The sequence below is a fragment of the Psammomys obesus genome, unplaced genomic scaffold (genome assembly GCF_907164565.1).
Source record: "Psammomys obesus unplaced genomic scaffold, mPsaObe1.curated_primary_1811, whole genome shotgun sequence".
In the NCBI taxonomy this organism is placed as follows: Eukaryota; Metazoa; Chordata; class Mammalia; order Rodentia; family Muridae; genus Psammomys; species Psammomys obesus.
The window spans coordinates 11,661,985-11,678,258 of NW_026596057.1; the positions used below are offsets into that span (position 1 = coordinate 11,661,985).

General features: G+C 45.5%; 1 protein-coding gene across 2 annotated transcripts in view; it reads left to right on the plus strand.

The window, feature by feature from the left end:
- The first annotated feature begins 497 nt into the window (after positions 1-497).
- Positions 498-16,274, plus strand: part of Brinp2 (BMP/retinoic acid inducible neural specific 2) — a 100,513-nt gene continuing 84,736 nt past the window's right edge. Inside the window, exon 1 of one of the 2 annotated variants that reach the window (XM_055624662.1) lies at positions 498-1,292. The gene's annotated coding sequence lies outside the window, so the exon portion shown is untranslated. The remainder of the gene's footprint in view (positions 1,293-16,274) is intronic. The other variant, XM_055624663.1, reaches the window with a different exon arrangement.

A 16,274-nucleotide genomic window follows, 5' to 3' on the forward strand; every position in this document is an offset into this window, starting at 1 on the left:
ATTCAGGAAGCTTAAAAAGCACAGAACAACCAAATGAAACCTCGAATTAGAAGGAAAATGTCTCAAATGGGTCCCCATCTCTGGGAGTTCTGGTTAAGCAAGCAAACAAAATGGGCTGGGACAAATGATGATTGTAACTCAGAAGATTGAAGAAAATGTAATTAGTTTCCTGTCTACTTCTTGTTTCTCAGCCTCTGACACTCTCCAACCCTCACTCCCAACCCCACACGCAGCCGCGAATTTATCCAATGCTCCCTTATCCTCGCTGGGAGGTGGGGGGCTAGGGGGAGGGGGGAGTCGCTGCTGCAAAGCTGGGAGGGTTAACAGAGCTGGTACCCCCAGTCTGCCAGCTACCCAAAGGAGATTGCCGGTAGGCCTCAGAACCCGCCCCCTCCCAGGCTGCCCAGCCAATGGGCGCCTGTGGGGAGTGTGGCGCAGGGTCCTATTGGCTGCCAACCTACGTGCATAAGAAAGAAGGAGAGAGGCAGGCAGGGCAGCATTGTTATCTTAAGACACTCATCTGGTGTCTGAGTCTGCAGGTGACACTGGTTAGGTACGATCGGGAAGTCGGAGTAGGGACGCGCCGAGCTGCAGTCCTAGGATGGAATCCGCCAGCCTGCCGAGCGACTAGCGGCTTGTCCCGCAGCGCCTCCGCTGAGCTCGGCGGCTTCGGGAGGACTTGGGGAATGCACCTGCCGCGCGCTCCGAGGACACCCGCGGGTCCTCAGGCAGCCAAGGGAGCCCAGACGCTGGAGGAACCGTTTCTGCCCATGTGCAAGGCTCAGATTTCGGATGTCAGGGCTGGTGAGTGTCATTAGAGTTGGAGGGGGAAAAAAGAAAAAAAAAAAGGCAAGATCTCGCGTTTCATCTCGGTCGAGGGACAGGGGACTCCTCAGTTGGCTTCCCACTTTCCTCACCTCTCCCACGCCGCGTGCGACCCGGGCTTGCTTCGATCCCACTTCGCAGATGCTGTGGGTGCCTGGGATGCTCGCTGCTCCGCGGAAAGGCAGCAGGCAAGTGGTCTAACCGCCGCCGCGGTGGCGGCGGCAACTGCAAAGCCCAGAGCTGGGGAATTTGAAAAAAGACATCCGTTCCCTCTCACAAGCTGAGGGGGAGGCATTCGCAATTCCCCAAAGGAGAAAGAGCCACAAGAAATCATGAAGTAAAAACTTTGGAAGGCTGCCACTGGAGATGTTGCACAAAAATCGGGCGTCTTTTAGGAGTCTCCTCGCGGTCCTTGGTGGTTTGGGGAGCAGCTGATACAGCAAGAAGGGCTCTTGCAAGGATTCAAGGTAACCGTACAGGGGATCTGTATCCCCTGGGTTTTTCTGTACCCCCTTTTTATTGTAATTGTGATGAGCCCTCATTCAGTCCTCTTGTCTGGTGCCTGGCAATTGCAAGCAAGAGGAATAATTCCCACTCCATCCCTTAGTTTCTGTCAGATGGAGCTTAGCAGTGGACTTTGCGTTTGAGCTGACTCCGGTGTTGCCTCCTGGTGTTGCAAGGCTGTCACAGAGCTCGGACACTCTGCCTGACCTATATTGGTTTTTGCCTGGTTTAAGTCCTCAAAGTTAGTGCAACTCCCGTTGGCTTCGGAAAATTCACTCGGGCTCCATAATTGCAGAGGATGACGAGGACTTTTGCTTGCCTAGCTGATGCTGGACAAAACTGCACGAGGCTCACCGTGTTTGGGGAGGACCCCAAAGACCTGGTATTGTACTGTGCAATACAACTGTATTCATATGTTCATAAACCCCTGTAGCATGCTTTAGAGGACAGTCTGTTTCTTCCATGAACATGTAACGAGGGGGGAAAAATAATGCCTGAGAGTGAATCCCTTATTCTCCTTTGGGTGCTATAACAGAAGCCCCAATTGATTGGGTCAATCCTGGTAGTGTCCTGGAAACACTAAGGGGAGGGGAGGATTGTCGCTGTGATGAAGGGAAGGGTCTCCTGATACCAAATATCAGATTGTTCTTCCTGTTCACACACAGGCGTGTGTGTGTGTGTGTGTGTGTGTGTGTGTGTGTGTGTGTTCACAGCTGTATGCAGGAAGCTGGCTGCTCCCAGAAACACTGAGCATCTGTGCATAGCCCCTGCCCAGGATGCCTGGAGTGTCCCTGCCCAGTAGGAGGATGAACTTGTGCACTCCTCTTCCAGCCCAGAGGAGTTCTCTCTTCACCAAGCAGTCCTTCTGCGTGGCACATATTTATCCGGGGCATATAGATCTAAGCCAAAGATTAACTAGCCATCAGTTGGATGCATTGTAAGGTGACTGAGAAGGCCTCTCTGCAAAGAGGTGTATGTGTGCTTTCCCCTGTCCTGGGAGCGGGTTGCCCTGAGCAGGAACAAACGTGCTAAGAGACTCTCAGTTATAAAATCAGATCTGGGTATGTGAGCATAGGCCAATGAGAAGAATTAAATGTGTGCCGTGAGTCAAGTATTTCTCCCCAGATCTTCCCTAGACATGTGCACGTTGATACCTTTCCTTTCCTCACCCCCTGTCCATGCTCCTAGAACATACGTGATGCCTGTATTAACCAGGCAGCTAAAGGATTCTACTAAATCCCCTGGGGGGCAGTCTGATGACATCAGGGAAGAGCTAAGTGATGGTGGAATCTGTGGGTTCCACCCCCCCTCTTGATTTCTCACAGGTGTGGGCATGTTTTTTGTTTATGACATGACTCTCTGGAATTTCTTCTCACCTGGAATGAGTTGCTGTGTAGCTTTGAGAGCATGACCAAGCAATGCTGCCACAGTGATCCTAGCTTACCAGTACCATAGCTGCTACCTGCTCTGGGAAAAGATGCATGCTTTGCTCCTGTGAGGAAGGATATGATCTGAAAAGATGCAGAGTAAGGGTGCTGTGTTTGAGGATAAGAGAGCAGACATCCGACCAGACTCTTTGCTGCTGGAAACCAGCTGGCTTTAAGGGGTTTGACAGCTGGGCTGCAGCCTTGGGGAAGCCAGAAGCATTCTTGACTCTTACTTCTCTCTCCTCACCAAAAAAAAAAAAAAAATAGAGTTGGCTCTCTTCTCCCAGAATGGAGTGGTATGTGCTACAGTATGCAAACAAGAAGGAGTGAGGAAGGAAAATCTTGGGAGGACAGAAGGACCCTATCCTCCTTGTGTTGGCCTGGTTTTGAGGAGGGGGAACTCCTCCTCTTCTTGGACATCAACATCTCCTTCTGAGTGTTCCCATCTGGCCTCCCTACAGGTTGTTTACTGAGAAAAGCCAGAGGGCACAGAACCTCCCTGCGTCATCAGCTCCTCCTGATCCCCTTCCCCAAGGTACAGGCTAGCACCTGGGGAGCACCACCTAAGAGAATGCTCCAGGATCCCTCTCCACTCACAAACAAGAGGTAACCTGAAGGGACTGGAGACCTTGTGTGGGCACATTCTGCTGACTGGAATGTTCCATCTTCAGGCTCCTGGCTAGTGTTTAAGCAAACACAATGTGGTGTTATTTCTGGAAATTCAATTGTTTTCCCTAAATAATAAGTCCTTGCATACATTTTGTAAAGGCACCCTTTCCCGAAGAGCTGGGAGCACGTATACAGAGGCCCTCTAAGTGAACCTCACATGCCTTATTGTCTCATTTGCCTTTGGTTACCCTAAGATGTAGAGCTGGAATGATTTCAGCCTTCTTCTTGGAAAGGGCAGCAAAGAGACCCCAGGAGGATCTCTGTCTCACCTGGGACACACATCAATAGGGGAAGTCATGGAAGGGGGTCTGGGTTTTATTTGCTCCTTCATTAACCTCAGCCCCATGGGTTTCTTCTAAGGCATAGTTTCATCTCAATGACTGCGATCTGATTTGGTGGCTTTATACTTTACAAGGCTGGGAGGCTGTGGTGTGATCTGGGGCTCCTCTTCTATCAGAATGTCAGATTAGTGAGGAATAAAATCTCAGGAAACTTTGTCCTTCGCAATTTTGGAGTCTAATTGGGAGAATGGGCCTATGCCTGGGCAAAGGTAAATGATGATGTAAGTTCTCAACAGAAGTTCAATGCAAGAGAAGTCAAAAGACTGACATTATTAACCAGGCATTGATCTTTACTAATAATAAGAGCTATCTTTATATCAAGGAAGGAGAATTAGAATTGAGCTATGAGAGTTGGGGTGGGAAACTACTGGGTAGGCAGAGAGGGGATAAAGTGTTCCAGCTGATGGAGTCACTTGCTGAGCACAGGTGACAAGCTGGAAACATCTCGGTTTGCACGGTTCTTTGGGGCCACCTCTCCTTTTGCAATCTAGAAATCCTACATGTCTGGGTTAATTACATTAAACATGTATGGCCTATCAGAAGTTGGCCTAGGACCCCAGACAGTGGGCTTTAAAATACTGGCCATCTCATTAGGCATTGAAAATGTTACCTAGCCATCCACCCACTCTCAGGTCTAACCCACATACAATGGGGAAAGCATTACTCAAGGTCAGAGAACCCATCAACTTTATATCCAAAAATCTGAATAAGGATGTTGGGGAAAGCAGGCAAATTTCAAGAGAGCACCAGAAAAATCTTCTTGTGTTTTAGAATCAGAATCACTTAAGAGGGAGCTTTGATTTTCTCCATTTCCTATTTCTCCACCCAAATGTTCCTCTTGGGGTTTACTTGGAGCCGGCAAAATGCCAAAGCCCTTAGGCATTTAGCATTGAGCAGAAGATTTTCAATCTTAAGATTCTTGAGCATGCCCATGTACATAACCTCTTGTCTCCTCTTCTCTTTCCCTTTTAATAAAACATATGCTGTAGCAGTCACAAAGGAGGAGACCACAAAAAAAGCAGGAGGGGGTGGGGAGTGGTACTGCCTGCAGCTGTACCATGAGGCACTGTGATTGCTCAGCAGAGCAGGGAAGGGGAGAGGCATAGTGTCAGCCCGGGCAGCACCAAGGGAAGTCGAAGGGCTGCTGCTGTCTACCAGGGAGAGAAAAGATCAAGAACAGCATAGGCCCTGTGAGAGAACTAGCTGCTCGGCAGTCTTGGTCTTCACTTGGTTTGAAGCACCATGCAGGCTGCGTGTCACTGCGAGAATGGCTCCACTGCTATAATACAGAAAGCTCCCACTGGGCATGAGTGGAGAACGACTTGCCCCAGTGTTCTGTGAGGTCTGGAGGAAATTCCCTGGGAGACCCAGTCTCTTCTTGTACTTTGGCCCAGGAGTGCAATCTAGCAACTAGATCTTAATAGACTTTAACTCTGTCTTGAACATTCTTCCTTTAACTCTACTGTCACCATGTTTCTGCTGGAGCCCTGAGCTAATGACCATTAGCTGGGCTGTGGGTGGGGCATCTTCTCTCTTCACTCTTCGGAAACATACACTGCTGTGTTGGGGTTGAGGCAGAATTCCAGGCACATGATGTGCCATTCATAGTTTTGGAGGCAACCCTGTTCTATTTGGGAAGGAAGTGTCGGAAGGCTCATTTATAAAGGCCGCAGTGGGCTAGCCTTCTCTGAACATACTGGTGCAGGTTGGACCTCTTTGAATTATCACTCTGCTAAGCAGAGGAAACTAGAACACCATCACCATGACCTACTATCTCCAATGGCTGATCCAGACCCATCAATTATTTTTCTGAAATTTACTTGCAATGCTAAAATACCTGGGATGCTGACCTGGGTAAAATGAGGAACAGTTACACGCACAAATCTACCTAAAAACTCCATGGGTAGCACAGGAGCTCTTGAGATGTGTGCCGGGACTGAAAAGCACACCTTGGACTGTAAATATTTCCTTTTTTCAAAAGTCATATAAGATACTGGGTATGTGGCTCAGTGGATACGGCGCTTGCCTAGCATGCTCAAAGCCCTGGGTTTATCCCTAGAACCACATAAACCATGCATGGAGGCACACAACTGTTAATCCTAGTACTTAGGAGATGGAGGCAGGAGGATCGAAAGTTCAAGGTCATCCTCAACTATATAGTGAGTAGGCAGCCTGCATGCAATATAGGAGAACCTGTTTCAAAAGACAAAATACCCCACATGCACAAACAAAAGCAATGTAAAAATATCACTATTTTTACACTGATCTTAGATAAAAATGATATAATAGCTCAGATATGCTGCGTTCAACAAAACTCTGTTACTTTTGCTCATTTCCTCTTCATTTTTAATACAGGTAGCAGAAGTTACATTTACATCTGTGGTAGGCATTGCATTTCTTTTAGGCAGGGCTGCCCAGGCCCTGCAGAGCTGTGACAGGTTAATGGGGAGAAAGGGCAGAGCTTGAGACAGGAGGAGCCAGAGACATAAAAAGAAAGAGAACATGGAGAGAGAGGTCAAGAGCAGCCCAGAGGGAGCCTCTGGGTATGTTTTTCTAAAATTTAAAAGCAAGGAGCACAAATAGCTTACATGGCCTATATGTTTTTGAGGAGGAACCTACCTGACAGTGACTCAGCCTACTAGAAGCTTTTTTGAATCAATGGAAGCTCTTAGCTCAGGAGCCCGGCGTGAGAGCTCTCCTGGTTTTATCCTACTGTTTGTTTGCTTGCTAGCTTGCTTTAAGTGGTGATAGTGAAAATAAGTAAGTGTGTTGTTTTTAACAAAATCTCAGATCGTTTGATTTTACCAATAAATACTTGGGGTCAGATGCTGGGTGAAAACCTGCTAGCTCAGAGAGACAGAGAAAGTACCCAGCTGAATTTCCTCCTCAGTTGACTTCCCCACCACCCAAAAAAAGGAAGTTCTCCCTCTCCAGGCCATCTCAAAAATCTCTCAAACTGAATGCCACTCCTGTCTACTTCCTATTGTCTATCTGTCCTCCTGGCTTCCTTTTACTCTTTGATTTTTTTTTTTTTCTATAATCACTTTCTGTCAACTGATTTGCTTGCTCCACCTCTTGACTTGTGGGTTACTTTATCTAATCCTGTTTACAATAAGCAGACCACTCTTGGATTAAAGGTGTGTGCTAGGACTGAGCCACACCACAACTAGAAACAGGTTTTTCTAGTAAACACCACCATCTCGGGGTTCACTGTGTTATCACAAATCCTGCAACAAAGTGAGGGATCTTCAGGGTGTTCTTCCAAAGTATGAAGACATACTTAGTTGCACCTCTGATTGTGCTTAATCTTCAAATCCCCTTCTTTCTTATCTCTTCTATTTTTCAAAACAGACATGTTTTAGTGTGGCGGGGGGAGAGGGGGGGAAGCCACCACTATGTTTTAAAGTTTATTTACCAAACAATTAAAATGAGAAGACACAAGGATGCAATTTTATTTGTTAAATACAAATTGGAATGCTATAACCCCTTCATCATTATTATGTTAGTATTTTTACTCACTGAGATGAGGTTTGGACATGCCTAGAGCTTCTCATACTAGTTTATACTTCTATCATTTGCAAAAATATTCTCCCAAGCTGTATTTCACTAGATTCACAAAACACTCCAAGGAGGCAACTGTTATCTCCTTCCTATGTTTTTCATGATCTATTTTCAGATCATTCTCTTTATATGGTCTTTATTCAGTCTTGCTTGCAGTTTTTAAATATGAACCGTGTGAAAGGGGTGTTACTACCTCTCACCGCCTTGTCTCAGCACCCATAAACACAATTGTGTTGCCTCTCTTGGAGGGTTGTTCTCCATGTGAAATAGAGCAGAGTACCAAATACAGCTCCAGGACATTCTAGACATTCAACAAATGTCATGCCTACTTCCTGCTGAAGATCCTCAGTTTGATACCCTCGTGTTTTTTGGTAACCCAAACTAGACTCAGAGTCATTTCTTTCCCCGGATTCCTGCTTCAGTAAATGACACAATCAGACCTCAGAGACATGATAAAGAAATGTGAAGCTGGGTTTAATGGAACACATCTGTAATCTTGGCCAGGACGAGGCAGAAGGGACAATGAAAATTCAAGGCCAAAGGCCAACTTCTTTTACACAGTGAGCTCTAGGCCAGCCAGACAAGGCCAGATAGGTGCCTCATTGGGTAGGAGAGTTTGATTTGGAGGTTTGAGGACCTGAGTTCAAATCCCCAGCACACATCTAAAACACAGACAGACAAAAAACACCCCAGAATAGCTGGATGTATCTGTAAATGCAGTGTTGTGGAATGGAGAAAGGTAGATCTCAAGGGCTCACTAGCCAGCTTAGCCCATCTGAAATGACAAGTTTCTAGCTGAGAGAGATCGCTGTCTTAATGTAAAAAGGCAGAGAGCAGTGCAGGAAGATACTGAGCATTCTGTTCTTGCCTCTGCATGTGAACTTATGGGTCTCCATACTCACACACTTACATGTAGCCATCACATACACACCTACCTTCAAAATACACACACACACACACACACACATACACACACACACGTGCGCGTGTGCGCTTGCGTGCGCATGCGCACACGCACAAACCAGAAAGACGAATTATATCGGTCTCTTACTTCCCCTCACACTACTCCCCACCCCTAACCAATCAATCAACAACCCTGGAAAAGGTGTGGGCCTCTGGTGATTTTTGGAAGCCTGTACTCCTTGTCACCTGTCCTGCCACTCTCTGAAGTCAGACTCTTATCCCTTCTTACCTGGTCTTTTCCTGCATTTGATCTCCCTGTTTTCTGCCTCAAGGGCTAGCCAGGTCTGCTTCCTTCTTGCAGCCAGACTGATCTTTCAAAATGGTAAATTTGATTATGCCTCTCCTCTCATTGAATGTCTCCTGTGGCTCCCCACAAGCATCAGAATGAAATCCCAATTTCTTAGCCTGACGGAGCTCCTTCGTCCAACAGCCTCTCTGTGTGGCCCTGTCCCCCTCTCCTTCTCACTGCAGCCTGCAGTGCACCCCTCCCCCATGCTCTGGCCCTCAGCTGTGCCATGTGCTTTCTGGTAGTGCCAGCTGCTGCCCTACTCTCTGCTTCCTGGGGGTTACTGAGCCTCAAGATTCTGTAAATATTACCTCCTCTGTGAAGGCTTCTCTGAGACTCTGGGACAGAATTAATTGCCTCCTCCTTTAGACTCCTACACTTCTTGCTCAAATCTTCTCTCTCACTACATTTGCCACAACATAATGATTTGTTTATGTGACTTGGACAATGGGGTTGAGATTGGGGTTCTAAGACGCAGTTCTTAGGAAGTATTGAATACACAGAATATATTATTGGAAGGCAAATCCTATTATCCAGCACAAGAGAATGAGCAGAGGCTAACAGACACCAAAGCCTTGCTGTCTAGGCACTTCCATTCGGGCTGGGGATGAGGGTAGAGTGTGGCACTATGGTTCGGATTGGGCATTGCTGATAATGGCTAACATTTCATAGCACTTATGTGTCAGGCCCTGTACTGAACAATTTATTTTCATCGGGTTGTTTATTTATCATAGTGATCCCATACACTGAGTTCATCCTTTCCATCTTAAGATTAATTGGAATTTCAGAGAAATGAAAGAACTGGGGCTGGAGAGATGTCTCAGTGGTTAAGAATCGGTGCTGCTCTTCCACAGGAACCAAATTCAATGCCAAGCACCCATATTGGGCAGCTCAAAACTGCTTGTAACTCCAGCTCCAGGGGATCTAACACCATCTTCTGGCCTCTTTGAGCATCTGTACACATGTGACACACATGTACAAAGACAAAAACATAAACACACACAAATAAAAAATGCAAATAAATATGTTTAAAAGAAAGGGAAAACAGAAGTGAAACAACTAGTTCAAAGTCACACAGGAAGTATGTCAGGGAGCTGGTATTTCACAAAGTTTAGGTCCTGAGTCCATAGGTTTTATAACAGTCTTCAGAAAAATAACCTACAGGCAAGTAAACAAATGAGGCAATTTCAGCTAATGATAATGGAAAAGAAACAATAGGATATTGTAGAACTGTATGACCAAGGTAGTGTTCAGGGAAGGACTTTTACTGGAGGTAATATCTAATTTGAGGTATGACTCGTCCTGAGAAAGGTAGATAATGATGCATCTGGGTTGAGGTTAAGGATGAATCTGGGCATTGAAAGAGGGAACTAGGGTAACTGAGGTTTCTGTGGTTGTGGTCCAACCCTCACCCTGGAGGTACCACATTCAGTTTGTAACCTTGGAGAGTAATGAATAGTCCAGATGCTTCCAAGCCTCCCCTCCACCATCCACATATCTCATAAGGTGTCCAGCTTGCTGCTCTTGAAAAGGATAGAAAGAGATGACACATGAACACACACACACACACACACACACACACACACACACACACCATGGCTTCGCTGAACCACTTTTATATTACTTCTCTCCCGTGAATGAAATGTCACTCAGAACCTTAGTGATGTGACAGGCACAGCAAAGGCTGGAGACAACCCAGAGGTATGAGCAAAAGGGAAAAAATTATTTTTTAACAAGATGAAAAGTGAATCAGACTAGAGGGAGAAAAGGAAATTTGACCAAGGAGGGGCATGCAGAGGGAAAGGCTTAGGAGATGTTGACAAATTGCTGGGTGGAAGCTTGGTAAAGATTTCAGTCTTCACATACATTCCACACCTATATCTATGTATTGTTTTTCCTTCATGAATATTTTTATAACAAAAAGTTGAAGAAATGGTTTGAAGAGCAAGTAAAACTTATTTGGAACAAGCTGATAAATATTTAAGCTGCACTTCAGAGTGATAAAAACTCGTACTAGGCTCATTTTTTGTTGTTGTTTTAATACCTCACTTAATTTCATTCTTAACCTACAAAGTTAGTGCCATTCCTATTTTACAGACTAAAGTCAAGGAAAGTAAGTTCAAAAGATCTACCATTCAGACTCAGGTTCTAATTACTCTAACAGGATTCCCGACTTACACTATGGGAGGCTCAGAGCCATCAGGAGAGAAAAGACCAACGACTTCCGGGTCAGAGCAGCTTTAGTCCTGTGTTGGTCACTGGCCAGCAGTGTGATATCAACCAGGTTATATAACATTTATGAGCTAGAGGATAGAGTACTTTCACACACACACACACACACACACAAAACATCTCTCGAGGATTATAGACAAGGCTCGAAAAATATCTATAAAGTATTTGCCTCAAAATAGGCATTGGGAAAATGGTAGCTGCTGTTCATGTGGCTCCAAATATGAGCACTTGTGAGATGTTGGCAGCCATAGAGGGCAAAGCTGGGCCTCAGGCACCGCCAAGAGTCGGTATTACGTTCAGTCCTGCTGCTGGGGAAAGTGAATCAGGTATTTCCTAAGAATCATTACCAAGTGCTAGATCCCAAGCTATTGCTTTCCAGGAATTTTCTTCTGTAATCATGTGACAAAATCATCTAAAATGGGTTATTTTCTGTTTGTGGATGAGGAAATGAAAGTTTCCAGAGATGAAATAACCCATTCAAGGCCTCCAAGCTTGGATGAGCCAGAGTTCACATTTGACCCTAAGTCTATCAGATGTAAAAGCCATTTGCTTAAACATTAGGCTTGGCAATGTATTGTTTTCCTAGGTTGTACTCTGGAGAAAGGGTACCTCGGTGGTCAAGGCAAGAGGCTGTTCAAATATGTGAGCTGATGTTTCCTAAATGGGACAGAAGTGTTCTTAACTCCGAAGGGATTCCTAGGAGCAGGCCACCAAGGCTGATGTATAGTAAAAGACGACCCAAATGGGAACACTGGGAATGAAAAACCAGGCAAAACAAACCAAAACAGAAACCCAGATAAAGTCCTGAGAGCTTTTAGCACAAAGTTTTCCAGGGCCCAGTCACTTAACACACAGTCTGAATATTTCAAGTGCCGCCATTTCTGAACACAGGTGTGTTCCCCTTCCTTTTTTTTTTTTTTTTTAATATTATTATTTCCAAAAGAGCAAGGCTTTCAAAGCAACATTAGAGATGTGTGTCCTCAGGCTTGGAGAAAATGTTTCCTGAACTACACAAGATTTTTAACCTTTTGAGAAAGCAGAGTACTTTCATTAATAAACCTCATCTAGAATCCTAATACATGTGGAAGGCTCTCGTTGGAGCAGGTCTAAGTGCCTGGAGCAAGACCATCCCATATGTCTTTCCTCAGTCAAGAGTTTTGCCCAAGACACCTCCTTGGAGCTGTAAAGTCTCCTCACTGAACACACTGAAGAGCATGTACTATAGAAATCCTTCAAAAAGCAAGACTTGCCATTTGTTTAAAATAATAGGTGACATATTAAAATTGATCATAAAATGGAAGACCTTTGCTAACTCAGACACATCTGTGACATTCGGTGAGACTAGGACAAATTACTTTTTTCCCTTCTTCCCAGTGATTGAAAATGCATGAAATTCAATGTCTCCGAATAAACACCTGCTGTGCTCCAGGAACTGTAGAACACACTGCCGATAATGCATGTGCGATCTCCTTCAATCACCCCCCACCGCCAGGAAGTAAGCACGTCTCTCACTGTTCTCGGTTTTGAAAATGAGAAGACTCCAGAAAGGAGAGTTGCTTCACACTGACCTGAGATCTCACCAGTTGGCGAATAATGGTGCTGGGAATTTTTGTTTGCTGCTTTTCAGACAGGGTCTCAGGGTGTCGTTCTGTCTGGCCTGACCTGTAACTTGTTGTGTAGTTACAGAGATCCTCCCAAGTCTTTGGCTCTCCAAGTGTTGAAGTTAAAGGTATCCCCCGCCCGCCGCGCCTGGCAGTGTTGGACAGTGGGTAGAGACGTTGGTCACTAACTCCAAAGGCGTTTTTTATTGGATGGAAACAATATTAACCTGTCTTGAAGTTTCTTAATGGAGACCAACCTCCATCATCTGTGGGGTTGTACCTCACCTCTTTCTGATCCTCTAGCTCAGGGCAGCCTGTTCATCACTTCCAGGCCGGGTGGCAGCTGTGGTTTGACGGCATGCAGGGTGCAGCGTCCTGAGCTAGAAGTGGCCTGGCTGAGGGCACAGATTCCAGTTGAGTTACTGGAAGAGTGTGAGGTCCAGGCTCCAGCGAAGTCCTTGTAATCCTCTTGAGGTATAGAAACTTCGGCGGTGGATAAGGACTGCAGGGGTAGCTCATCTCTGCCTCCCCTTCACTGTATCTGCCCACTTAGCATACTATAAATATGTTGTCAGACAAGAAGCGGGCGCAGGTGATGAGTAGCGTTCCTGTGGGTGATAGGTCCCCAGAGGCTTCCTGAACACAGTGCCTCTTCCGCAATCTTTGCCCTTTGGGATCTGAATCACAGAGTAAGGTCAGCAACCTCCTGAAGCCTCGAGGCTCTGGAGACCCCTAGAGGCAAAAGTCTGTGTTACACGTCCTCCCTCCCCCGAACCGCTCGCCCTCCAAGCACGGAAGGTTCTTGCCTAGAGATGGCTAGCCATTCCTAAAAGCCTTACAGGAAGCACACTTCTGGCAAGCTCAGAAAGTATAGCCTGGCACACGGGTAAGCACGCCTGTGTGTGGGTGTAGAGGAGTGGGAAAGGCTGGTTACCTTTGTAGAAGCAATCCCGTCCAGAACTAAACTGGTTAGATCCGGTCCCTTCTCTGCCAGCCATGCTCTTTCGTGCCTGACAGCCAGCATCTCTCTGAGCCCCTGCAGCAACCCAGAGACTGCCCTTCTTGGCAACTCCCTACTACCTCCTTCAAGGCGATGCTTTCCCTAGGGCCCCTTCACACCTCTCAGTAACCTGATCAACTCATTTGTGCTCAAGTATTAATGACTAATAATGATTTAATGTGCTGCCTCCCAATTAACACTGAAGCATTTCAAAAGAGAAATTCACAGATTTTTAACCCAAGTGAAAGACCCATGTTTTTCCCCTCCCCTTTTCGGAAGGATGGCAGGCCCCTCAGACTGTGCAAAGCAGACGGTTGCCTGGATAACAGCCACTCCTAGCAACATCTGAAGGCATTGCATAGGAGCTTGCATAGAATCTCCCAACAGTGTCCTTCTCCAATCCACAGTCCTTAACGATAACATCTGGGATACAAGGGCTGGCACAGCTGCCTCCCCATGTCTCCAGAGCAAAAGCTAGATGATTAAGGGTTTTCATTCATTCATGGGAAAGGCCTTAGTCACAGAGCAAAGAGGTTCAGACTCTGGCAGTCTCTGGGGCTGCTCATGTGGTCTTGCCCACTTACTTTACTGCACAAGCCTAAGCGCACATGACTATGAAATGGATGGAGCAAAATCCACAGCCCGAAATTGCTTGGGGCATGAAATATTGCAGAATTATCACCTATAATGTCTAGTGTTTGAAGAATGTGCTCACTTCGTGACAGTTCTGCTCCTAATCTTACTTTTATTTTTTTATTATTTTTTTTCCCCTATCTTGGGCTTCCAGTGCAGTCCAGCATGCAAATGCTGTATTTATTGATCACTTAGAAGATTCGCCAGCAGTCCAGCCTCCTAGGCGTGGCTGGTTTGGTAATGAACTGGATTTCTTTCCAGGTTACGGCACTGTATGAATGGTGCTCCCCCCCCCCCTCCGCTTGGTTTCTTTAAATGTATCTTACAATGCAATGAGTGAAATGGATTTGGCAGTGACTTAGAAAGACTTAATGCATTTTGGAAAGGAGGGGGAAAAGAAGCCATAACAAAACATGGTTTGTTTTTGTGATATATGGTTCATATGATATGACAAAAATCCATTTTTATGCTTAGGAAAATTGGCTAATTTTAAAACAGTTGACACATGCCATATGCATATAGAGTAATGATAGATTTTGCTCAGGCAAACAACAGAAAAACTCAGGGCCAGAAATATCTGCTGGGGCTTTCATCAGTTCAATTCTTAGTTTATGGCAAACCTGCCCTGCGTAAGAGCAAAGGAGGGGCACAGGAAAACAGATTCACGGCGGCCTCAAGTGCTTGAGTCAGATATCTGATCATAAAAACACCATCTACCAAGAATGAAGCACAGATGATGTGTTCTCATGAACTGAGCGAGGAAAGAAAGCTACCACACATAGCTAGCTCTAGGTGTCAGGAATTAAACAGTTCAAAAAGATATTAGCAAGGAGGAGGATGCAAATGATGAAAGGGATGTGAAACTGGTTAGAACCCCTGATTTGGGTTTCTGAGCTTTCTCTGGTCATTTCTCTTGTTGGAAACACACGGAGTGTTTGCCTCTTAGACACTACTTTAAAATGTGCTTTGAGATCCTCCTGTAAACAGTTCTACACCAGTCTGTGCATCCGGCAGAAGCCCTTATGGGCTGATGGTGTGCGGTCTTCTGGACTCAAAGCATTCTACTTTATTTGGTTTTATATATTTCAAGACATGATTTAATTAGTGATCACAGAAAAAAAAAAGGCAAAAAGAGCTCAGAGGTTTATGGTCAGGTCTTCAGGAACCAGCAGCTTGACATTTTAATCCTGTTATTTCTCACCTTAATCTGAGCAGAGTCAGCAGTCAGTTTTCTTTCTTCCTATAATTCATTAGTTATTAAGTTTTCTTTCTTTTTTTCTTTCTTCTCATCCTTTGCTTTGTGTGACTCTTTACTCTGCTCTGTCACTGCACTTATTCTTCCTCCTCGGGATCTCATAAAACAAAGAAAGCCAGTATCTTCATGGTTCATTTCTGACTAGACCACAGAGGAGAGAATTTTCTTCCTGATGCATTTTGCCTCCCAGAATAAGTCCCTTGTCCCTGATGAACCTGACCATGAAGGTGACCACAGTCAGTGCCCTGCAGTGATATGAAGGGGAGGAGCTAAGCAGATGCTGCCTCCCTTCTTAACCATAAGCCATAGATAGCACCCTGAAGGCAGGAGCCAGCCGGGGCGGGGTTTGTCCACCAGCTTAGCCCCTTCTTCCTGGCATAATATCAATTACTGAGAAGAGCCCTTTTATTTACAAACTTAACAGACCAAACCAAACTACACAGATCTCACTATTTCTCCCATCACACCCATTTTCATGAAAGCGTGGGTTGCTGGAAAATCTCTGAGCATCCTTTCTATCGAGGGTAGGGCATTCATTATTCAGAACTTCACATTTGTGAAAGTGTAAAATTTGGGGAGTTTTTCCTGTAAGGCAGTGGCTCTCAAATTTTAATGTGCACCTGGGGAGCTTATTAAAATGCAGCACCTTCAGCCCCCCTCTCCAAGGACTCTGATTCCGTAGGTCTTGTGTGAAATGCAGAAAGCTACATTTTAACACGTACATGCACTATTTTAGACTAGCTGAGCAAAATTCTACCCAAATTCAGGTTAGTAGACTATGAGTGTCCCTCAGTTAGTTAATAGGTTATAAGCGAAAGCGCTCTATGGTTAGAAAAGGGAACTTCGTTGTCTCCCAAACAACATCTCTCAGACACACTCAGAGGTTTACTGTCCATGAGAAAGAGACGAGTTTAACTAAATGTTTCATATATATGTTGAGGAATTTGATATGGAAGGTGTTGACTACAGAGAATAGG